At 34.8% G+C, this 26,309-nt stretch overlaps 1 long non-coding RNA gene across 1 annotated transcript in view; it reads left to right on the plus strand.

Moving 5' to 3' along the window:
• LOC135276776 (uncharacterized) overlaps window positions 1–26,309 on the plus strand; it is an 889,534-nt gene that overhangs the window by 863,029 nt on the left and 196 nt on the right. The window lies entirely within an intron of this gene.

Consider the following 26,309-nt stretch of genomic DNA (forward strand, 5'->3'; position numbering starts at 1 on the left):
TGATAACAATAATTTTTGTGAACATAGGAGACTAAAAGTGATTTTGTCATGGCAAAGTAATAATGGGCATTTCAGGTTCTATATTTTAGTAAACAAATAGTTATCAACCATCTAGGTATGGTACAATCCATATCACACACACAGTATCCAGAAGTTACAAGGTTGTTTTTGTGCCCACAACTAATGGGCCAATTGTGCCACTTAAATTTGGCATATGCTCTCAGAGGTGTTGATTATTCAAAATACCTGTTTGCCCAAGTCTATTAAGCTTAAAAACTCGATTTTAATGCCCCTTAAATTTAAACCATGTTTATATGACAAATGCTTCAGAGCTACTTAGAAACACCATTAAATTTCATCACTAATTAGTAATAACAGGAATGAAATTAGCACCTGTCTCAGCTGCTTTAGATTTTGGATTGCTCTTAATAAACAGTTGAGAAAATCCTCTGTTGCTAAACATTTACTGGGGCCATTTGCATTCTGATTTTCAACGAGCTATTATGATTTATACTCTCATATAGTCATCTGAAAATAGCACAGAGCTTGAAGCCACTGAATGTACTTCCTCATTTGAATTTGAAGCAATGTATGTAATATCTTACATTTTAAAATCAGTTTTCAGCGTGAGACTTCAATTTATCTCATAAAACTGTTCTATTTTTCCCTCAGGGTTACTAGGATGAGAATGCCAATGGAGTAAATGGGAATTTTCACACATACAAAAATTGAACATCATTAGGTTACACTAACATACAAAAAAAGAGTGCTATAAGTCTTAATGATCACTTAAAATGAAAATGCTCTTAAAGATATGTGAAACTCTCATTTCCTTCCACACTTCCTTTGTAGGCCTTTGGCGTGCACCATAGGTACTGGCAGGGTTTTCAAATGAAAATAAGCCAGTTAAATTGGCAAATAGTTCATTGCTATCTGAAACAGCTGAAACAGCACTAAATAACATATAGTGTGACATGGTAAAAGCCCCATAAAACTGCATACCTCAGGCCAGGTGCGGTGGCTCACGCCTGTAATCCCAGCACTTTGGGAGACCAAGGCGGGTGGATCACGAGGTCAAGAGATCGAGACCATCCCGGTCAACATGGTGAAACCCTGTCTCTACTAAAAATACAAAAAATTAGCTGGGCATGGCGGTGCCTGCCTGTAATCCCAGCTACTCAGGAGGCTGAGGCAGGAGAATTGCCTGAACCCAGGAGACGGAGGTTGTGGTGAGCCGAGATCGCGCCATTGCACTCCAGCCTGGGTAACAAGAGCGAAACTCCGTCTCAAAAAAAACAAACAAAAAAACAAACAAAAAAAACAAAACTGCATACCTCAACCATACCTCGGCTTTCTATTGAAACTGCTCTCTGTAACCCAAATGTGACAGGCAAGCAGTCCAAACCCATGCGATCTTGGCCCCTGCAATTTGTAATAAGTAATTAAGGACTGGTAATTTCCACCCTACCCAGACAATGTGTATACAAATGCTAATCTTGACTTTTGTGAACCACTTAAGTAGCAATCAGAATGTCCAAAGTCCCCTGGCCCTCAGAATGTCCAGAGCCCCTCACCCTCATCTCCACCCAGGAGGTGATTTACAGAATCCACTAGCCCTCAGAACCTCTGAAGCCCCTCACCTCCACCCCTGCCCCTCACCCTCACTCCCGAGGTGGTTTTATGGGTATAAAAGGTCTTGACACCCTCCTTTTGGGGCCACGGGTTGGAGAGATGCGAGTCTTCCGTGGCCACCGGCAATAAAGACCCTGCAATTTGGCATACTTTTGTCTTGGTGTTGACTTTCTGTGCTTGGGCCAGTACAACAATAGTACTAATATTAACAGGAATTGTGGATTTGGAAAAGTTTCATACTCATTGAGAGAATGGTGGTTATTTTGCTGCTACACTGAAAAGCTGTGAAAAAAATGAAGTAAAGAGTAATATGATTTCAAAAAAAAAAGAGAAAATCTCACTGGCCTCCAAGGTAACTCATCATGAGATAAAACAATTTTTTTATCTTTGGAGTCCCATTTGATTATAATATTTAAAAATATAAGACTGAAGTTTTTATTTGCTATAGGACTTCAGGCCAACCTAACTCTAGATTCAGTGCTCTGATTATTCTAATATGTGTCCTTCATTTAGTAGATATTAAAAAAAATTCAAAGTACATCAAGGTGAGTTTTAAAATAAAGCTTATAAGCATAAGAAAATTCTTACAACATAACCAGAAGATGGCAGCATGGATGCTATTTAGAAATTGGATAGCTTATAACTTCCCATAAGCAAAAAATGGTTTCTCAATTTTTGTAAATAGTATACTATTTCCAATCAAAATAATTTCTTAATATAGGAAACATAATTAAAAGAAAAGACTGTCGGTAAGATCTAAATGATAGCTTGACCAAAACAAAATTACAAAGGAACATAAATGGGTTCTTCCTCACTGGAAATAATGTAGAAGAAAGATGAAAGGGAGAAAGAGAAGGCCAAGGCTCTTAAAAAAGTGCTTTCAGAACATGTTAAAAAAGCTTGATAGAACCCATTATGAGAAAGAAGAGACACTTTTAAAATTCCAAACAAGATGAGCCCTGATATTGAAATAACCAATTAATTCCATCTAGGCCATTAGGAAAGAATTAAAGGTCATTGTTATAATTGCAAAGGTTCAAAACAAACTTCTTAAATTTACCATCTTTGAAAGTCTATTTCAGCCTAAAAAAACATGATTCTTTGATCTTATGAATTTCTTAAAGAACAAATGTGTGCAGTTAACAAATAATTCCAGTACACCTTTTTCATTTTTAAAGGTATAATCCAATTTTAGCCAACATAATTAACTGAAGATATAACAAAACTGAATATACCCAGCTGAGAATACCCTTAATTATGGCTATATGCAGCATAACAAAAAGGTAGTGGAGAAAATATTTTATAGTTTCTAAAAAAAAGTCTGCAACAAAATTTTACTATAGTAGAAATTTTCAGGAAAATGCTGCAACACATTCTATTACTGTTAAAATGAATAGTGCATTCAACTGTTACATTTTCTGGTTCATTTTATATATTTATGATACGTACTAAACCATCTGTCTTCTAAAATACCATAGGGCCTGTTCAAACTGAACTAGTTACCATGCTTGTTATAAGGCCAGTTAGGGTTTTTACATGTATTCGTATATTAGTGTAGATCCCTTTATTTGTTTATTCAAAATATATTTATTGCCTATTGTAATACTTGGTCCCATTCTAGGCAACTACTGAAACACAGTACAAGTTTTGAAGAAATTCATTAAACAATTTTAACATGAAAATAGCCGAAAATATGAGAACTGAATTTGACAGCTAAACATTTGCATCAATGTCTATAGAGTCATAATTTCAAGCAAATGTAATTGTTAATGTACATTGTTTAAGTCCTTGTTATTTTTATTAGTTATTATGGATTTAATAGTTGATCAAAACATTTATATCTATTAAACTAATATTGAATTCATAGGATGAAAATATCTATAAATGAGATTCTTTAATTAGTAGCAGAATAACTAACAAAACACTTGAGATAAAGCCACTGAATTCAGGCAAAAAGGAATTGATTTATTCTCCTCTCCACCTGCAGTGGGCGGCAAAGCCTTAGTTAGGTTTTAAGATTTCATAGAGAAAAGGAAACAATAAGCAGGGAAGCAAATCAACTGCTGCAACAGTGGACAGGTGTCATTCTCAGAGCTCCTGGGGAAGGTGGCTTTCAGGGGTGGGAAACAAATTAGATGATGAGGAGGATAAATATCTTATAGAATTTTTTGCTGTATTTTTTTTCTCATTTAAGAAAACTTGTCCAATGTCAAAGACAGTATGTCGAGAAAACAAAACATTCAGTTTTTACGGCTATGCAATTTGAGACTTGGGTACATTAAATCTGAGGACAGAGAGCTAATGAATAGTACAGTCTAGATTCCCAGCCAGATACCACCAACCCTGCATTAAAATTAGTGGAAATTGGGACCCGATCAGAAAGAAGTTCTGGCCTGCTGAGACCATCTTTGATCCCATGGAGTTAAGAAGTTATATGTGTTCTTTTAGTTGTTTCACAAAGATAAAATATTCACTCAAGTGCTTAACCTTTGTTTTTGATGACCTGGATATACTTGAAGTACATCCGGGGAATTTATATTATGAGAGATATATCAGTACCTGGAATATTTTACCTTAAGTTTGATTTCTATTTCTCATGATAAATTCTGACTTGAGTTAAAAGGTTTTAATCACCTAGGTAAGATGTTGATTATTTCCCTCTCAGCAGAGTGTCTTGGCCCGTGAACAGGGAAAAAATAGTTCAGAATAAAATATTTTGGAGCAAGTAATTTATTGTTTGGGTTTATTTATATTCTATGAACTTCTTGTGTGACAACCAGTGCACGCCCCGTGCTTGAATAGATGTGCACTGAAAAGCTCCTATGCTACGGGAACTTGCCTACAGGCTGAGTCATTCTGCTTTATGATGCTTATCTTGGATTTATATTAGTGCTTTCTCCACCAAAGATAGAGCCTTGGTTGCTGAAATGTTTTAACATGTAATTCCTTTTTAGAAAAATATATAAACTCATACAAATATGAATATCAACTCAAAGTAGACTACATTAAGTACTATGTATGGGAAGGTGAAAGAAAACATTACAAGTTCCATCCAGATGTCCATGTAGCCACCTGGAAAATATTTAAACATGTATAGTATGTCAAGTATGGATCTAGATGATGGAATATAGAAATAAACATAAGGAATTTGAATCAATTTCTGAAAGTGTTAGGCACTGGAAATGTTTGAGTAAAGCAATCACTAAAGCAGAGGGTTCTTTACTTGTTTCCACTTTAGATCTAATTTTGACTCCAGAGGAAGAATATGGAGGAAGAGTTACATAGCTGTTAAAACACTTCACTGATCATTGCATGTCAACTTCAGGCAGAAAAAAATAGTGATTCTTTAAAATACGGCCAGATTTGTTTATCACGTTGCCTAAAATGTTACGCACCTGGAGCTCGCCTGGTGGCTTTTGGGCTTTTCTTTTCACTTCTTACTTTTTAACTAAACTTTTTTTTTTCTGTTTCATCAGATTAATATTATAGTATCTATGAAATTTAAATAAAATTCATTTCCACCCCTTAGCTATTTGTATACCTTTTTTTTATGACATCCTTTTTGTGACAGAAAATAATGGCTAGGTACTATTCCTCTGAACAAAAAAAACACACAAAAATATACTATTTCATATTTTTGTTCCTACTTATGAATAAAAGGAAATATTTTTAGAAAAATTGTAACTTCCTGATTTATTTATATTTCCTAGGTGTCTGCTGATTGTAAAAGTGGTATACAGGCTGGGCACAATAGCTCATGCCTGTAATCCCAGCACTTTAGGACAAGGGGGTGGATCATCTGAGGTTAGGAGTTTTGAGACCAGCCTGGTCAACATGGCAAAACCTCGTCTCTACTAATAATACAAAATATTAGCCAGTTGTGGTGGTGGGCACCTGTAGTCCCAGCTACCTGGGAAGCTGAGGCAGGAGAATTGGTTGAACCTGGGAGGTAGAGTTTGCAGTGAGCTGAGATCATGCCATTGCACTCCAGCCTGGGTGGCAGAGCAAGACACTGTTTCCAAAAAAAAAAAAAAAAAAGTGATATACATTGTTCGGATTCAAAATTTTCTACCTTGTTTCATTTCTTTTGGATCTTTAATCTTTCCCAGGTCTCTGACCTTTTTTAATAGCCTTGTTTTGTCTTCTTTTCCTTTATCGACCTTACTGGGTATTGGGTGTCCCAAATCCCTTTTACCCGGTATGTTTTGTCTCCATTCCACAATCTTCTTTTTCGTTTTCTGAAATCTAATTTAACCCTTTGTTTGCTTTATGAAATGATGTATTTAGGAGAGTATATTGGTTAAAATGTGGCAAAAAAAAAAATTGGCAGAAAAAAGTAATTAATATCAATTAATTAAATTTTGGACTGTAAAGGATTTGGCCTTTTTTACATAGTTGACATAAATAATTCCTGAGTCATATATATACATATATGTATATATGCGTGCAAATGCATGTATGCCATCATATATCATAAGCCAAGTGGACCTTCACCTGGAAGCTGACAAACATTTTGAGCTTGGTGAGGCAGCACTATCACCCATCTATTTTACTGTTGTACAGTACTGTTTGTTTCTTAAAATGAAATACGTTGTAAAATCTAGTTAAATGAGAATAGAAAATGATTTATTTTTTAATTTTTAATTTTTGATTTACTTTTTATTGAGATGGACTCTCGCCCTGTTGCCCAGGCTGGAGTGCAGTGGCGCTATCTCTGCTTACTGCAACCTCCGCCACTGGGTTCAAGCAATTATTGCGCTTCAGCCTCCCGAGTAGCTGGGACTACAGGTGCGTGCTGCCATGCCTGACTAACTTTTTTGTATTTTTAGTAGAGTTAGGGTTTCCTTATGTTGGACAGGCTGGTCTTGCACTCCTGACCTCAGGTGGTCCTCAGCCTCCCAAAATGCTGAGATTACAGACATGAGTCACTGTGGCCAGCCAATTTTATAAGTAAAAACATGAAGTTAATAAAATTAGTATTAAGATAGGAATTTCTAGAGTGCTACTTCCCTGTAAGTGATTTTAAAGTACTTCTCTTCTAGTAGCCGGGGAATGTCCACTGTGCTCTACTTCTGTGTCTACAACATTCTATTGTGCTTCTCACATGCTGTTTGCTGGTATTCATGGTCACGGTACAAAATGCCGATTATATGATAATTTATTTTACTCCTATGCTTATATGACCTTATACCATTATATACAAATCTAATTACAGTAAAATTCTTCAGGTTTTTGATAGTATCTCGATGCTAACAAAGTTTTCCACCATGAATGTAACCGTGAAATGCATTCAAATGTAGCAATAATTCTCAAAAGTTTTAATATAGATTGGGTTAGAGTAGGCATAGAAGATGTAAATTACATAAACTTTTTCCTAGTTTTCATTAGTTTATGCAGGCAAATGTATTGTAATCTTCTTATAGCTTCTTTAGTGCATGGCAAACAATGGCAACCAATAAATGCTTGTCTTGAGTTTGATGAAATACTATAATAGACAAAAAAAATTTTTAGGTTAGGTAGGTAAAATGATAATAGAAAACAGGTTTAAGTTATTAGTTTCTATTATTGATAATGAAATATGGAGAAGTAATTTATTCTCATTGTATTTGGAGAAAAAACTAGGATAGCAAATAATTATAAAATTAGCAAAGGGTGATAAATAATTTAGTAATTACAAAGAAAGTTTTAGAGCATGTTGCCTTCATTTACATCATGACCTAGTTGAAGCTTTGGCTTTAAAAAGTTCTTTGAATTATTATTGACTAGCAGAAAAGGTGCAAAATGGTTCATTTTGTATGTACCCCTTATCCAGCTTCTCAATATTAACTGACATAGCCATAGTAAAATTTATTTGTATAATTTTATAATTAATGCTGGTATAATAATAAGTAATATGAGACATTATTGGAATTCTGCTTGATTTTTCACAAATATCCTTCTGTTTCAGGACTCAAGCTAGTATATCAAGTTGCATTTAAATGCTCAGTTTCCTTAGTTTCTGCTAATCTGTGATCATTGCTAAATCTCTCTTTGTCTTTCATTGTCTTGAAATATTTTATGAGTAACATTTATTTGTTCTTTGGACTTTCTCTCACTTTGGGTTATGTAATATTTATGTAGGATTAGACTAAGGTTCTGAATTTTGGGCATAAAGGCTACAAAAGTTGTGTTGTTATCAGTACATCGTATCAGGTACATGATAATGATACATATTTTATCTGTGGGAAAGTAGCATGTACTAGGTCTTTCCACCATAAAGTTAGTATTTTTCCCTTCGTAACTAATAAATATACTGGAGGAGATACTGTGAGATTATGCAAATACCCTGCTTCACCCAGTAATTTTAGTATCCCTTGCTGAATCTTGCCTGTAATCAATCTACTATGGTGTTTCCTGAATGGCAATTTTGTATTTTTCTTATTCTTTCTATGTTTATTATCATATAATAAGCTTTTGTTACTTGAAATATTATTTGCTATCAATATTGTGCAGAAACAACAAAAAGATACTATTTCATACTTTTGTTCCTACTTATTATATAGAAGTTTTTTTTCATTTTTTCTAAAGACTTGAGCTAGGTTGGACTAGAGTTTTTTCTCCAAAATATGTTTTTAGCTAAACTGTGTTGGTGAAAGCAGTTATATTCATCCAAACCATGTACATAGCAAACTCTGTTCAAACCATATACGATTTATTGATAAAATGTAGGAGAGATTATATGTGTGTGTATATGTATATGTAATCTATTAGATATTATGCATGTATGTATTATATACATTTTACGATATAGATATAAACATATATACAGTTTTAAATGCTAGTAATAAATGAACAATATATTTTGACATTGAACTTCACTTCAGATTTTAAGCTTAGCACAGCTCCATTAATGAACCAATACTTCGTAATGGCTTTGAATGAGTCAGTATGGTCTGTTAGGTTATTGATCTGCTAATTAAAAAAATTAGCCTGATATAGGTGAAGGGGAGGAAGGCAGCAAATCACGCTGCCATGTGTGTACCTTTGCGACAATCTTGCATATTCTTCACATGTACCCCAAAACCTAAAATGCAATTTAAAAAAATCTTGAAATAAGATGTGCCAAGATAGCTTAATGAATTTGACTTCAGAGCTCCCTTATGGAAGTTTACCATGGCTTTGGAAGGAAATTTATAAAACAGGAAAAAGAAAGTAGCAAAATAAATTGTAGTTCCAGAATGTGAGATTAGAATTATTTAAAATAATATTTCTCCTTCAGTATAATTGTGGATGCTGTGGTTCAAAGTTTACTTATACTAAATAAACCATAAAAAGCTCATGAGGTTAAATAAAAATTATGCCACTAGATTTTTTTCCCCAAATATACACTTAAAAAGTTTCCGTAGTATATTCTGTAAATTCCAAGTATTTCCCTGATTTATGAGTGCTTTGGAGTTGGGAAGAATGCTTTACGTATCTTACATTTCTTAGCCGTACAAAGAATCTTCTTTGTACAGCAAATATGGCTTTGATTATCTTACAGGAAATCTTTTGTACTTGTGTTAGCCTTCTGTAAATCTATCTCATGACATATTAATGTAAATTACATTGTCTTATTTTGTGACTTCTGCAGTTATTGTTCAGCTTTATCACGGCTCACCAAGAATTTTTCCTCCGCTATTTAAAATCACTAATGGATTTGCAGCTAACCTATGGCTTTAGTCTCTGGCAGTTGCCTTCAGTATCGCTTGTGTATGCATGGAGCTGATAAGTACTGTGGTTCATTTTACTCTTGAGCAAACCAAGTTTAAGAAAATAAAAAAGGAAGCAGGAAAGAAAAACAGATGAATAATTACTTTAGCCTGGGATAAAGGTGGTGAAAAATCACTTGATTACTTTCTAATCCTTGGCAAGATACATTAAAATAAGGCTTGGGAGGGGAGAGCCTGGCAACAGAAGGTAGAGGAGACAACGAGGGTTACAAGGTAGCTTTCTTGGGCTCTTTATTAGATTTCTTTGGAGTTCTCCAACTGTATTTTATTCTGTATTATCAGTTTGATAAAATTATAATTAAAATGTACATCTTGGTTTAATTATAGATCCCTTCCCATATCAGTGGCTCTTCCTCAATATTCCCAGTGCCATCGTTTCACGTTACATTTTAATTTGTAAGTTCATTAGGAAGAACAGCGTACCCTAGCATATAAAGGATTACTTGTCATGACTCAGTAGGCTAACAAAGCTTTTGTTGAAAAGAGAAGTCTAATGAAAATAAAGATTCTACTTCTCCTAGTCCAATTATTAGCTCAGATATGTCATGCAAGAGAGAAATTGGAAATTTTTCTCACTGTACTGTATAATTCACTTTAAAACCTTGGTAAAAAAGAAATATACAAATGCACATCTCCTATCATGGGGAAAATCATTTGAGGATACAAAATGTGCACAGAATCCAAAACAAACAGCTTTACTTTTCTAAATAATCTTTAAGAATTACTGTTACATGGGAGAAATGCTTAAATATTAGTCTTTTTTTATTTTAAAAGAATGAAAATCACTGATAATCTTGGAAGAATTTAAATAAGATAATTAAACATAAATATAAAGGTATAATAATAAATTCCATGATGATTTGGTTATATACTTTCATGTATTTAAATTATGTCACTTTATAATTTGGACTTATCTATCCAGATATCTTAAAACAAATACAAAATAAGTCAGTCAACATGTATTTATAGAATACTGGAAGAATAGCAGTAAAGTAGACAAATTCCAAGGAAGCAGACATATCTAATCACAAAACAGTAAGATGAACTTTTATTTCATGGGTTTCCTGAGTATTGAAAATACCATGCTCATTTCAAATTTTGATAACTTGTTATACACTGGAGTTTTATTATAATAACTCTGAGGACTTGATAGAATGTTATAACTAAGGAGGTCCCACATCAACCTTTTGTTTCATTCTTTTATTTTCCACATAAATAACTCAGAACTATCTATACTCATTGCAATAATTTTTTCCCAAGAACAGCATGGTTAAATCGAAAGATCACTGGGCAGGGAGTTCAAAGATGAGGGAGTCCAGTTTTATGTTCCTTAAATTATCACAACCTAGGGTTTCCTCATCTGTTAAATGAAATATTAAGAAAATATTCTTTCCATTTTCCTCAGTTAATAAATTGGTAATGTACCTCAATGATTCTCAACAATCACTTAAAGATGCAAATATATTCCTCCAGTCAATAGACTGCCAATCAGTGAACTATCGTAGCAGCAAAAATTGTGATTAGTAACTTTTAGGGATTAGGGATTCTTAGAAAATCGTAATCTAATTAACATTTTAAATTGTAATTTTAGTTAGGACTTAAAGATACATGTAAGACAGTCTGTCTTATGACATCCAGGGAGTGTTTACTGATATGCTTACCACGTTAATGCATACACATGCACACTGTGTTGAGATGACTGTAGGATATTACTAAAATTCCTGGAAAAAGAAACCAAGTATTTCTTGACTTCTGGAAGTCAAGAAATACTTCTGGAGAAAACTATCAAAATTGAGTCCAGACAACAAATGTTAGACAAAAGATAATAGGGGGAAGATGGGTCTTAACAAAAGGGATTGTGTAAAAACCTACTGAATAGAGAGAGAATAGTCTTTTTGAGAAAGACTATTCTTGAAGTTCATTAAGGCTGAACTCCAAAGGTTTCAGCATAATTCAGGGAAAGGAAACAAACACTAGGTGGGCACCTACTGTGTTTCAGTGTGTTGGTGCTTCAGCCTTGCTATGTTGCATTCCTTCACAGGTCTCCAGTAGCCACATCTAACACTTCAGTTAGTCAATTATTGATCAGATCCATAATTATGACTTTACTGATTTGATCAATTAGATCTTACTGATTTGATTAAATTTGGCTAGATTTTCTTCTTCCAGTAGCACCATTGCCTTTCCTTTTTCCCATTAATAGCATTTCACTTGAGCATTTTGGTATTTTTTAATAGAATGTTTGTAAAACCATATAAACTCAAATTATTTTAAATTACTGAAGTTTATTTTTAGAACAGTGTTAGGTATACAAAATATAGAGTTTATAGCAAGGAGTTCCCTCTTCCCACTGTCAAACCCATTATTAACATCTTTAGTTTTATATATTTATTATACCTGATGAACCACTGTTGATGCATTATTATTAACTGAAGTCCATCCCTTACATTTGGGCTCGTTCTTGGTCTTGTACATTATTCGGGTTTTGCCTAGTACCTAATATCCACCATGAAAGCATCACACAAAAGTGTGTCACTGCCCTGAAAATCCTCTGTGCTCTTCCTGTTTGTTCCTCCCTCCCTACCCTCCTGGCCAACCCCTGGCCATCACTGATCATTTTGTTGTATAACTTTGCTTATTAGAAGAAGTCACGCTTGGAATACAGAGAGTACAGACTTTCTAGACTGGCCTCTTTGACTCAGTCATTTGTTATTCAGGTTCCTCCATGCTTTCTCTTGGCTTGATAGTTCGTATCATTTTATTAGTGAATACTATTCAACTACATGGATGTATTAAAGTTTGTTCATAAACTTCTCTTTTCATAGATATGTTGGTTGCTTCCAGTTTGAAAGAATTATGAATAAAGCTGCTCTAAATATTAAAGCACAAGTTCTTGTCAGGACTTACATTTTTTAATCATTTTGGTAAATACCTACATGTGTGATGGTTAAATCATACCATTTAGCTTTGTAAGAAACTGTCAAACTGTCTTCCAAAGTGGCTGTGCCATTTGTGCATTATTATATCAGCAGTTAATAAGAGTCCTTGTTATTCCGTGCTTGCTAACATTTGGTGATAACTCTTTGTTACCAATTATATATGATCAGCATCTTTTCATATGCATATTTGTCATCTATTTATCTTCTTTGGTGAGATGTCTATTCAAATGCTTTGCTTATTTTAAAATTAGGTATTTCTTATTTTTTAAAAAAAGTCTTTATTTTTTATTTTTAAAATTTCAACTTTTAACTATGGGGGAAAATATGCAGGTTTGTTACATGGATATATTGCACTCAGGTAGTGAGCATAGTACCCAGTAGGTAGTTTTTCAAACTGTGTTCCCCTCCCTCACTAGCCAGCTTAGAGTCTGCAGTGTCTGTTGTTCCCATGTTTATGTTGATGTGTGCTTAATGTTTAGCTCCCACTTAAAAGTGAGAATACACCATATTTGGTTTTCTGATCCTGTGTTAACTCACTTAGGATTATGGCCTCCTGCTTCATCCATGCTGCTGCAAAGAACATGATTTCCTTCTTTTTTATGGCTGCATATTTTTCTGTGGTGTATATGAACCTATTTTTTTTTAATCCAATCCACTGATGAAGGACACCTAGGTTCATTCCACGTCTTTGCTATGATGAATGCCACAATGATGAACATATGATTGTATGTGAATTTTGGCATAATGACCTATTTTCCTTTGGGTACATACCAATATGGGATTGCTGAGTTGAATGGTAACTCTGTTTTAAGTTTTTTGAGAAACCTCTAAACTGCTTTCCTCAAGTGGTTGAACTATTTTACATACTAATTTACACAGCTTGTAAAATTGTGGAGAAAAGGGAACACTTATATCTTGTTGGTCATAATGTAAATTAGTGTTCCTTTTTCTCCACAATCTTAACAGCTGTATTGTTTATTGACTTTTTAATAATAGCCATTCTGACAAGTATAAGATGGTCTCTCACTGTGGTTTGATTTGTATTTCTCTGATGATTACTGATGTTGAACATTTTTAAAATGTGTTTCTTGGCTGCCCGTATGTTTTTTGAAAGTGTCTGTTCATGTGTTTTGCCCATTTTTTAAATAAAGCTTTTTGGTTTTTGCTTGTTGAATTTGTTTAAGTTTCGTATACATTCTGTGGATATTAGACTTTTGTTGGTTGCATAGGTTGTGACTGTTTCCTCCCATTCTGTATGTTGTTTGTTTATTTTATTGATAGTTTCTTTTGCTGTACAGAAGCTGTTTAGTGTATTAGGTCCCACTTATCTCTCTCTTTTTTTTTTTTGTAATTGCTTTCAGAATTTAGCCAAAATTTCTTTGTCAAGTCCAAAGTTTGGAAGGGTATTTCCTAGGTTTTCTTCTAGAATTCTTATAATTTGAGGTCTTATATTTAAATCGTGAATACATCTTGGGTAAATTTTTGTATATGGTGAAAGGTAAGGCCCTCATTTCATTCTTCTGCATATGGCTAGCAACATCATCTATTAAATAGGGAATCCTTTCCTCATTGCTTGTTTTTGTCAGTCTTATCAAAAATCACATGGTTGTAGGTGTGAAGCTTTATTTAAGTTTTCTGTTCTGTCTCACTGGTGTGTCTCTGTTTTTGTACCAGTATCATGCTATTTTGGTTTCTGTAGTCTTACAGTTTTTAAAGTTGAATAGTGTGATCCCTCAGGCTTTGCTCTTTTTGCTTAGGATTGCTTTGACTATTGCAGCTCTTTTTGGTTCCATATACATTTTAGATATTTTTGTGAAGAATGACGTTGGTAGTTTGGTAGGAATAACTCTGTACTCCCCTGCTTTGTGCCATAGTCTGGAGGCACCAGAGCATCCCATGGCCTTGAACAGGTTCCAGCTGTGTTTGGGGATCTGATGTGATTCTGGATCACTAGGAATGTATGAACATAGAGCACTCAGGCTGGGCTGCAATGGCTACACTGTGTACACACGCCTGCAGCATGGCTATGCGTAGGCCCTAGGAGGGGCAGACAGGCAGCATGGGAGGGACAGACAGCAGGGTTTAAAAAACAGACATACCCTAGTCCCATGGGGAAGCCAGCCCTGTTCTCTCCTGACTTAAAGCTCAGCTTGGAACAATGCCTCCTAGAAAGGGGGAGTTCTTGGGGATGGTCATCTATGGCTATTGTCTGCTGGAGCACACAAACATTTCTGTGTTACCCACCACCTGAAGGCCTGTCTCTGCCTATTCCCCAGGTAGATCCCCCTGCCAGCTCACACATCCATGGAAGACACAGCTTACCCTGTAGCTAGGATCTCAGGGGTCCACAGAGAGAGTGAGCCATCCCTTAGTTCTCTCACTCACCCCTTTCTCAGGAGCCATTCATGGCTGGGAACTAGCCCTAGCATTTCTGTATGCAGTGCAGGATTCTCAACTTCCTTCCTCTTCAGCCTTGCCTTTAATGTTGCCTCCCCATCTGCCTCAGCTTTTAATTTCCAAAGATCTGCCCATATTATGGTGGTTTAGTCCATAACTGGATCTCTCTCAATGGGAGTGTCACTTCCTGGCTGCATCTCTTCAGCCAAACTTGTCTCCCCTCTCTACCATTGCCCTTCTTGAGGAATCACAGCTAGTGCTCGTCCTATTCTTGTAATATTCTCTTTGTCCAAGCTTTTCTAGCATTTTCTTTCTGTTATTCAGATAACATTATGGACAATGTGTCATGTATAAACCCTTTTGGGGAAATTATGAGTATGATGTTTTCACTTGATGACACTCTAATTCTCATTACAGAAATTTACAAATTTTGCATTTTACAGATTATAATGCATTTTACAAAAAAAATTAAACCCTTTATTATTAGTAGTAGAGAATATCAGCATGTTTCCAGAGCTTTTTATTTTATTTTATTTATTTATTTTTTTTGTTGATACAGAGTCTCGCTCTGTTGCCCACGCTACAGTGCAGTGGTATGATCATAGCTCACTGCAGCCTTGACTTCCTGGCTCAAGCAATTCTCCCACCTCAGCCTCCTGAGTAACTGGGACTACAGGCATGTGCCACCGTATTTGGCTAAATTTTGTGTTTTCTTCTGTTAAATCAGGGATTTTTCATGTTGCCCAGGCTGGTCTCAAACTCCTGGGCTCATGTGATCCACTCACCTCAGCCTCTCAAATTGCTGAGATTACAAGCATTAGCCACTACATCCAGCTAGAATTATATATTTGTTTTGAATAGTTGAATTTATTCTTTGACAGCTAAACATTTAGAGGTATATGTATGTGTGTGGGTGTGTGTATGTACACATATATGTGTGCATATTTTCATTTGTGTTGGGGATGCTTTAGACGAAATTGGTACCAGATGTTTATGAGAGATTTTTCTCCTCTAAAATAAGTATCGTAGACTTACGAAGTTTTTAAAAATGTATTTTGATCACTTAATTTTTTTGAGAAAGATCTGTGGACCAAAAAGATAGTAGTGTTTCTAGTTTTTTACTTTCCAATGTTCTTTTTATGATACACATTAGCCATAACAGCTAGCATATCTGTTACAAAATGTAAAGTTGTACATGGCAAGCTATGTGTCTATAAAACAACTCAATGGTACCTAGAGTGTCCTCACATGGATGTTCAATTTAAAGGTATTTTTAGTGAACGACTAGCAAATTGATCCCCCAGATTTATGCCTTTCAACCCAGAGGATAGGAGAAAGTATGTCCTGACTGGAAAATGTGAGAGTAAAATTAGCTGGCTATTATCTAGTTAACAAATCTGCTTTACTGTCTGGTGTGCTATGAAGTGGAAGTGAGCAGTTGTTCGAAAGAGAATATAAATGGTGCTTTATGAGGCTATGTTGATCTTCCTTTTGTTTTCAATTTAGGATTTTGAAAAAAAAGTAATTTTAAAGAAAAGGAAAAGTTTAATAAAAGTCACCATCTTCATTTTAACATGTTATGGCTGATTATGTTGTTAAACTAGCATGTTCCTTTTTCTGTTGTTAGCTAGAAGGGAGTAGACCATATTTGGGATTCAGCACATGCAAAAAAAGCAGCAAATAATAAATTACTCTATGAATCGTATTGTTTATTTTTTTCATGCATCCATTCAACAGATGTTTTCTGAGTGTCTGTTGTGTGCCAGGCTTTATGCTAGATGCTAGATGAGAAAAATCAGAAAGCAAAGTTTCTTACGGCTAGGAGCTCACACGTATGATGGAAGAGATAGACCAGTAAAGCAACAACTTTAGGAAAGGCTTATGACACTCGAGTTCGAGAGGTACAAAAGGAATTGGGAGCATATAACTAAGATGAGGATGAAGATGGAAAGGGGTATGGCATAAACTGAGTACTGAAGGACTTAGCCTAAGTCGGATTTTAGGAGGAGAAACAAGAAAAGGATATTCCAGGAATGAGGAATAGAAGCTAAACATTCAAAAATGAAAGAGAACATACATATTCACTAGACAGCAAGTGGTTTAATTTTCCCGCAGCAGAATGGGGATTTGGCTAAATGTGGGGAGATAAGACTGCTGAGCGAGGCAGGAGCCACTCACTTTATGAAATCCCTTACCAGAATGTACTTAAATTAACCCAGATGATGAGAATGTCTTTAAGAACTTTACTGGGGGTTACATAAAAAGAATTTGCTTTTTAGTAATCTCCCTATAATAGAATAAAAGGGAGATTGGATGAAGATAAAATTGAAGGTGGGAAATTAATTTATAAATTCTAGCCTCCGAATGCTGCATGAATCTTCTGTCTACTTCTTCTCTCCAAAAGAAAGTTTAGGTGTAAAATCCTAGAAATATAGAACTGAATTTTATTGTAATTCTAATTATTTTATTCTATGATGAAGGAAATGAGGTCAAACAGGTTAAATAACTAGCCCAAAGCTGGAGAATTTCTGAGAAAACCAGAATTTAGGACCCTGATCTCCTCCTTCTCAAAACCCACAGATTAAAATTCACAAGGAGCCAGCCCTTCATCTTTAGAGAAATATTTTAACTCAAGTATTAATGGTTATACGGTCTGTGTGAGAGGTACAATAAAGCAAGTGACCTTCATGGATAAAATTCTCTGTGGTTAAAATTAAAAAGACAAAGGAAAATGGGATTTGATTATTAATGTAATTAGTTGATGATCTTGTGGGGTGACAGATACATAAATGCCTGTTACTGACTGATGATAATGGAGCGTTCGACTCTCCAAACTGGTGCTCAAGTTTAGCTCTTAGAAATAATGAGGGGCTTACTTCTTTCATCTTGCCTCCTTTTCAGGTGCTAATGCTACATTTTGATAATAATGTACAAACCCAGCATATTGTAGGTGCTGCCATTGCTCCACATTAATTCCATTATTTTGTTTTCTGTTGCTGTAGCTTATGATTGTTTTGAAGATCAGGTTTTTATGAGATAGTATCATGAATAAAACAGCAAGAGAATATAACGATTAACCCTTCTGGAGACTGCCAGGTCTACAATATGTTAACAAAGCTGAGACAAAAGAAATATGTTAAGGGTATGACACACTGTAATGCTTGGCAGTTACTTAGAATCTTTAAAAAAAAAAAAAAAAAAAAAAAAAACTCCCTCAAGGCTTCTATATGAATGCTTACATCACATTTAAAAGTATAATGGATCCTTCAAACTAAAGAGCTCAGTGACTGGTAAACGGGACTAGTATTTCATACATAGAAAGAATGTTTTACAGGTACAGATATTTATTCCGGCTTGTGACCTTTGCAGGCTGTTGAACTTGATGGTATTTACTATGAGGTTAATCAGACAACAATTCCCGGTGAGGACAAGTGATTTCCTAAAGAACATGGGTTAATAAATGATGGAACCTGGTACTCGAACACTAGGACACTGAGCCCAGATCATCACCCTGTCCACTGTGATAAAGAGAATTTGCACTTTCACCAGTGCACTATTATTGAGATAGTAAAATAAATCTTAAAATATGAATATATGTAAATCTGTATCAATATTCTCCCAGCCCCCAAAATTCTAAATTTAGGACATTTGAATTTTTGATAAAAAGTCCTCAAAGAAGGTAAAAATGAAAGTCAAACTCCAAGTATTTTAATAATCTTGAAGAGCCAAAGAGCATATGATGATTCGGCATTTCTCGCTATGGGGCGCACTGTGACCTGGAACTCTGGTTCCCGATATCCTTTAGCATTGTCAGTATAACTTGTTTTGAGCACTATGACTTGAACAAGGCAGACCTCCTTAGTGCAAAGACAGAGTACATGTCCACTTACCTGAGTGAGTCCAGCCTGTTTTTCATGTTTGTAGAATAAGAGATTAGCACTTCGCTCCTCTGGAATAAAACATTGACATTACCTGTATAGACAATACAATCTTATGGTGGAAATAGAAATTTAAAGATACAGAAAAAAGAAAATCACCACTGAGAGATGACCACCAAGAATGGTGGTTATCTTTTTTCCCCTAGATTTCTATGTGTAGACTATATGAAAAGGATCTTATACCTGTCTGTTCACAGTTTATAAAAAGAACTGGATGTTGGAATATTCCAGGCAGCCTGGTGTCAGTCTTGCTTCAGCAGCATAAATTTGCATTCATGACCAGGTGCCCTTTACACTGCTTTTTTTATTTGTAAAAATATGAACTTCCTAAACTCTCACTTGGAGATCATGATACAATAAGTCTTAGACTGTTTTATTCTAATATAACGGTGTATATACCTTCTAACAAGGGAATGGAGCAGAGGATGGAATGCTCTTTATTCTTTATGTCTTATGTCATGAGATAGTCTGTAACACCTCTCTTAGGGAATTAAGGAAGATTACCTTTTGATCCTCCAAATAAGAAAGGAAAAGGTTTAATTGGATGTCATCGCTGTCAATCATCATGAATATAATAGAGAAAAGTAGGAGACTTCAAGAGTGGAAGCAGTTACCACATTGTATTCACATATTACAACTGTTGAGGGGGGAAGTGCTTTTCCCTGGGCTTCCTAAGAGGTTGGAGAACTCTGCCAAAACACCCTTGTGAGGCATATATCCTTCTTTAATCTAAGTGTTTGATTCTGATTTATGAAAAGAAACTATTCATTTGGAGGAATGAGGAGATAAAGGAGGCTGACGGTAAAGGGACTGATTTTTTTTTGTGTTAATATAGTTTAACACAATGCAACCATTTTTCATCTAAAACTGAAAAATTCACTTAATATTCATATGCCGTTAAGTTATCTTTGAAAATATGGTTTACAAATAAAAGCACAATATTTCCTATATGCTATGGGAGCACTACAGTTTGTTTATTCTGTGATAAGACATTTAGTTAATTTTTTGAAAGAAGGGAACTAGCATAAATAGTACTGAAATGGATAATCAGAATACAGAAATGTTTGTCAGTATCTGTGAATATGTCCTTCTGAGAGATTCCTAGAAGTGTAATAACTGGATAAAAGGGAGCAAATATTTTTTAAGACGTTGATACGTGTTTGTAAATTGCTTTTCAATTTATAGTGCCACCAGCAATAAGTGAAGATGGCAGTTTCATCACACCTGCCCATTACTATCAAAACAACACAAAAGACTTGCTACTTATAAAAAGATAATATTTACTTTATATAGACAGATATTCTCAGAGACAGATATATACTAGGCTATTCTCAGTAGCTAAAGTCTTTGTGATACATTCTTTTTAGGACAGTAGATTGCTTTAGAGGGTGTTTACAGAGCAGGAATGGGAAGCCTGTGTCCACTGATGGACAACCCTTTGAGACCTAGGAATATCAAGAGAGCTTTGGTTATATCGGCCCATGAGAGATAAATGTTAAATGTAAAATGCAACAACACTGAGAATAAAATTTACCTCTGTCACATTTTTGTGTAAAGTTATACTACAACTGGAAATTACCAGCTTTATTAGTTTGCTAGAACTGCCATAGAAAAGTACCACATGCTGGGTAGCTTAAACAACAGAAATGTATGTCTTTTATGAATTTGGAAGCTAAAAGTTTAAGACAAAGCTGTCAGCAAGGTTAATTTCCTCTGAGAGTCTGTCTCCTTGTCTCGTAGATGGCCATCTTCTCTTTGTGGCTTCACGTGGTCTGTCTTCTGTGTGTCTCAGTGTTCTAACTTCCTTTAAGGACACCAGTCACAGCAGATTAGGGCTTAAACTATGGCATTATTTTAACTTACTGAGCTTTTAAAATACCCTATCTCTAAATACACTGACATTCTGAGGTACTGGGGGTTAGGCCTTCAACATATGAATTTTAAGGGACACAGTTCAGCTCATAACACCAATATGTTGAACTTTCTAGTTTCTTCTTAAAATGTAATGCAAATAAACAATGAAGCTTACCTATTTATTCACTAATTATTGTAGCATCATTACTGTCTTTTATGAGAGTAAAATATGTTGCACACTATTCTGAATTTATTTTGAAGTTACTCTGTTTACAACACATCTGGCTTTACAATAAACAGATACAAAGACATTAGATTTAATAATAATTTTATTTGATCTCTTAAATTCAGTTTACACACTGTATAGAGCATCTTTCACTGGAATACAAAAGATCTATTGAAACATTATACATCAGTATGGATGTATCCTCTTGAAATTGGGTTGTACGTCAGTAGGGAAATTAAAATGAAGTCAAAAGTTTCTCCAAGATAGGTTGAAAAAGTAAGTCATTTTAAAGACTTAAATAAGGTGACGTGGAGTAACTCTGCTGCCTATCCTTATGAACTTCTGCCAGCTTTGACAGGGAAATAAAATGATACAACTCAGAGAAAGGCTACCACGATAAGCTTAACTTCTTATGCTTATAAACATGTCATGTGTGACATGGTTAGTTCCATTATGGTAACAAGATGGATACACTGAATTTTGACCACCAATGACATAAAATAATTATATAATTCACAATATGAATTAGGTTTGGAAATATGTTTTTTAACTGCAGCTTATATGTACATACACTTACGTATGCTTGTGTTAACTATCAGGTACCTTTAAAGAAATAGTGATAAGAAACGATATAAAAACATTAACTTTTTATGTGCATCTCAGGAAATCATATAGATATATTAGGTAGTCAAATTTATTAGACACTAATGGTGAAGTTGGGAGAAAGAACATAATCTTGAGCAACTTTACAACATTCAGATTGGGCATAAGGTGCACAAATCATTGTGACGATCATTAATTTGTTTTGGAGTAAAATAGTGATTCTGCTGTGGTAAAGTAGTAATTGTTGACTTCCATCTGCTTTTGTAAGAATATCTTTTATTGTAGTCAAAACATAGGAAGGATTTGTAGGTCTAATGATACTGCATTACTATGCATATTTGACCATTTCCAAGTAGGCTCTAAATAAGGACCTTCCTTTTAAAGCAGAATAACTATAATAACAACAACAAAAACAAAAATCCCCTCACCTCCTGCCCTTGCCCTTCTCATCTCCTCTCATCCCATCTCATCAATATACTGCTTTAGCTCTAGAAATCCATCTGTAATTAATGAACTGTTTTATGGAATTAATTGTTTCTCCAGATTTTCAGCCTTGCAGAGAATATACTTAGAAGCGATCAACAAACAAACATGGCATGTTTTTTATGTTGTCAACCCCACTAAATCAAAATTAAGAAAACATTGGTATTTTACAGGTTAAGTACTCTGAGTATTACGATAGTAATGAGACATTTGCAAACAAGAACAATGAGAATAGTGGAAAATTCCATTTTAGATTACATCAAATGGTGACAATAATACTGTGTTCAAGGATTAGTTTTAGTTCAAGTCACTGTACGTATTGCATCTTTATATAAATAATACCAATACAAATAGATCTTAGCTGTGCTTATGGTAGTTCAGTTGTTATTTTGGTGTAAATTTTAAAAAAAAGTAAGATTAAACCACCACACTTTTTATAAAAATGATTTTGGTTATTACTTATTGAGTTATGAAGTAATATAAAATTTCTCTCACACTAGTTAGAATGGCAATCATTAAAATGTCAGGAAACAATAGATACTGGGGAAGATATGCAGAAATATGAACATTTTTACACTGTTGGTGGGAGTGTAAATTAGTTCAACCATTATGGAAGACAGTGTGGCAATTCCTCAAGGATCCAGAACTAGAAATACCGTTTGACCCAGCAATGCTATTACTGGTCATATACCCAAAGAATTATAAATCATTCTACTATAAAGACACATACATACCACACATGCACCCATATGTTTATTGCAGCACTATTCACAATAGTAAAGACTGGAACCATCCCAAATGCCTATCAATGTTAGACTAGATAAAGGAAATGTGGCACATATGCACCATGGAATACTACACAGCCATAAAAAGGATGATTTCATGGCTTTGCAGGGATGTGGATGAAGCTGGAAACCATCATTCTCAGCAAACTAACACAGAAACAGAAAACCAAATACTGCATGTTCTCACTCATAAGTGGGAGTTGAAAAATGAGAACATATGGGCATAGGGAGGGGAGCATCACACAGTGGGGTCTTATGAAGGTTCAGAGGCAAGGGGAGGGATAGCATTAGGAGAAATACCTAATGTAGATGACAGGTTGATGGGTCCATGGCACATGTATACCTATGTAACAAACCTGCACGTTCTGCACATGTATCCCAGAACTTAAAAACTATTTAAAAAAATAATAAGCAAATAGTCTGTCTTTATGTCAAATAGAATAGTGTCTGGCTTTCAACTTGATTTTTTAAAAATAAAGTAAGATTATATAGCCCACCAAAATATATTCTTACATTGTAAAACATTTTTTTTTTCTTTTCTTTTTTTTTTTTTTTATTTGAGACGGAGTTTCGCTCTTGTTACCCAGGCTGGAGTGCAATGGTGCGATCTCGGCTCACCGCAACCTCCGCTTCTTGGGTTCAGGCAATTCTCCTGCTCAGCTTCCTGAGTAGCTGGGATTACAGGCACGCACCACCATGCCCAGCTAATTTTTTGTATTTTTAGTAGAGACGGGGTTTCACCATGTTGACCGGGATGGTCTCGATCTCTTGACCTTGTGATCCACCTACCTCGGCCTCCCAAAGTGCTGGAATTACAGGCATGAGCCACCGCGCCCGGCCCTGTAAAACATTTTTTAAAAAGGAGCCAGGAATACAATCATCTATAGGGTCTTGATTGGAGTCATGTAAAAATCTTGGTGACTAGTACCTGTCTAAATAACCTATGTTTAATCCATAGCTACATTAAGTACTAGATGGTAATGTTTAAGTAGAATACTAAATAGAATATCCTTTGTCAGGATCCTTTACCAAGGCTGGTCCTTTTTTTTCTGGAATATTCACTCTATGAAAATGACATGTCTCATAATTTGGGGGTAAGGGAGCTGTGAAGAGCTGAGGAAGAAAGAGGCCCCTGCCTCTCCCACTGAGTCAGTCAGGGTTTGTCAACCTCAACACACAATTGATGTCTCAGCCTAAATAATTCTATCTCGAGGGAGCCTGCCCTGTGCAAGGTAGTATATTTAGTGGCATCCTTGACATTGACTCAATAGATGCCGTACCTCCAGTGGTGACAAACAGAAGTCTTTTCAGAAATTGGTGGGTGTGTATAGGAGTGGGTGGGGAGGGAAACCACTCCTGGTAGAGAATCACTGAATTAAAAGAATGAAATGATGTGGCCAAATTGCTACCCCTCCCCTGGACCACAACCACCACCACCACTAGTGTATAAAAGAGCTTCTGGTTATCACAGTTTACAAAATATATTGTCCACCCTGTAAATTTGACTTTTAGAACTTTTCTTATTAAGCCTGTAGTTGTTTTATTCTTTTACTTTTTTTCTTTTCTTTGTAGTTATTTTGTTCATTTTCTTTTCATCTTCTCAAGTCTTATTTCCTCCTAATATTAGCCTATATTAAAGTTTAGTTAAACCAATCTTAAATAGTAAATATGTCTCCTCCTTTCCTTCTTTCTGTAACTTATTCCCATCCTGGGTATATGTGCCTATCAGAAAAATTAGAACAAGCAACCTTAATCCGATTATAACATCCAGGCTATTCCTAATTGCTAGAGGGATGTGCACCTTAGAAACTGAAGTTTGCTTACTCTTTAAGCTCAACCCCGGTTATGTTGATACCATGTTTCTCTGTGATAAACTCATCATATCCTGGTAGTAATGCTGACTATTCAGAGGTTATACAATCCCTTTACCCCATACTTTTATTTTCATGGCTATTAGGCAATTGGGTTCTTATTTGACTTGTGGAAAACTTTGTTTCCTTGTCATTTAAGGAGATTATCTGTTCCTCTAGTCATGCCAGACTACAAGTAAGCATAGAACATGGAATTATAGCTATTAGGAAGAACTTAAAATGCCTCATTTCATCCCTGCCAAAAAAAAAAAAAAAACTACCAATTCTACTTTGACCTCTCTGATGCAAAATTCCTGAATAAAGGGTATCATCCATACTTGTGTTTCTCAATTATTTTGCACATAATAAGAAATCAAACACAAGCTAAGGTTTTTATACTGATGGGTGGTAGAGTAGAAATATCTGTCATGAATAAGACATAAGTGTATTTAAAGTATCAAAATTATTTAATATTTTAGAATGATTTTTACTTTTCAAATGTTTATAGTTTTAATAGCTAACATCTATTAACCACCTTCTATGTCCCACAAAATGCTCTAAGCAATTTATTTGTAACTACTTATCTAATCTTTACAACCACTTCATTATACAATGAAAATTCAAGTCTCAGAGAGGGTATGTAAATCGTCTACAATCTGGGCCAACTAGTTATCCAAGAAACCAAGATTCAAATTAAATCTAGGAGGTGTGAAATAGACTAGTTTTGGCTATAAAAGAAAGAAGCTGGCCCAGGTGGTTTTATATATATAAAATATACATATTTTAAGCAATAACATCCTGTTGCTAAATATTATATGACATAAGTGATGGTGTACGTATGGCTGCACATGTACTTTGCTCTGTTTCGACAATAGCATAGGGAACATCTAGAACATAGTAACCTGACTTCCTTCCATCACCCAGTAGCTCCATAGGCATCTCCATATAACAACAACCCCTTAAATCATAAGTCTGAATCCAGTTTACTTGGTTATCCACTCAGGTTTCTTCTAGAACTGAAATTCTTTGAGTTTGAGAAGATTAAATATGGAAGAAAATTGCTTATACTTCCACTTAATGGGTGTTATTTTTCATTCACAGTAAAATTTTTACTCCAAAATAGTGGTAGAGATCACAAGACAAATAGATGTTTTTCTGATCTTTTTCTTACATCTGAAAATTTTAGGCAGATAGAATGTCACAATATCTGAACAAAGTTCATGGTTTTATTCCTTCTACATTTAATTGAAATTCTTATAATTAGATTTATCGCATTTGCAGTGTGAGCTCTCAGATTTAGATAATCTGTGCCTTTTGGTAGATGAGTTTCTGAACATATTTAGAAATGTGGCACTGCATCTAATAGAATAAAAAACTAGATATAATAGAAACTTGGGGCTTTTGCTTAGCAATTCTGTTTTCTCTTTTGATGTTTAAAGTACTCAAGTTCATTAGAACATATTTAAATCTATTATCTGTGCCTTCATTCTAGATTCATTGTCTAAAAGTTTTTGAAATATTATTACTGTAAAAGTATATCTCTGTTAACTTTAATGAGTGTTTCACTGCCACTTTTTGATGAACAAACATTATAATGCTTTTATTATCTACTTACTCTGCTTCATCTTTCTGATTTGAAGCTAATAATTCATGTAGCGCTTTTGAAAAGTGATAAGTTTGAGTTTTTGCATAAAATTGATATCTGTATATATTCTTTCTTTCTATATTTTTTTCTGGAAAAGTTTAAGACATCAAGGAACAGAAGTACTTTGGGTTCAAATTGTGAAGTGTTACAGAATATTTGTGTCCTGTCTTTTTTGTGTTAATGAGCTTTAATTAAAAAGAAAAAAG

This window comes from Aotus nancymaae, unplaced genomic scaffold (assembly GCF_030222135.1).
Source record: "Aotus nancymaae isolate 86718 unplaced genomic scaffold, 86718_ANA_hifiasm-v0.15.2.pri h1tg000003l, whole genome shotgun sequence".
Classification (NCBI taxonomy): Eukaryota; Metazoa; Chordata; class Mammalia; order Primates; family Aotidae; genus Aotus; species Aotus nancymaae.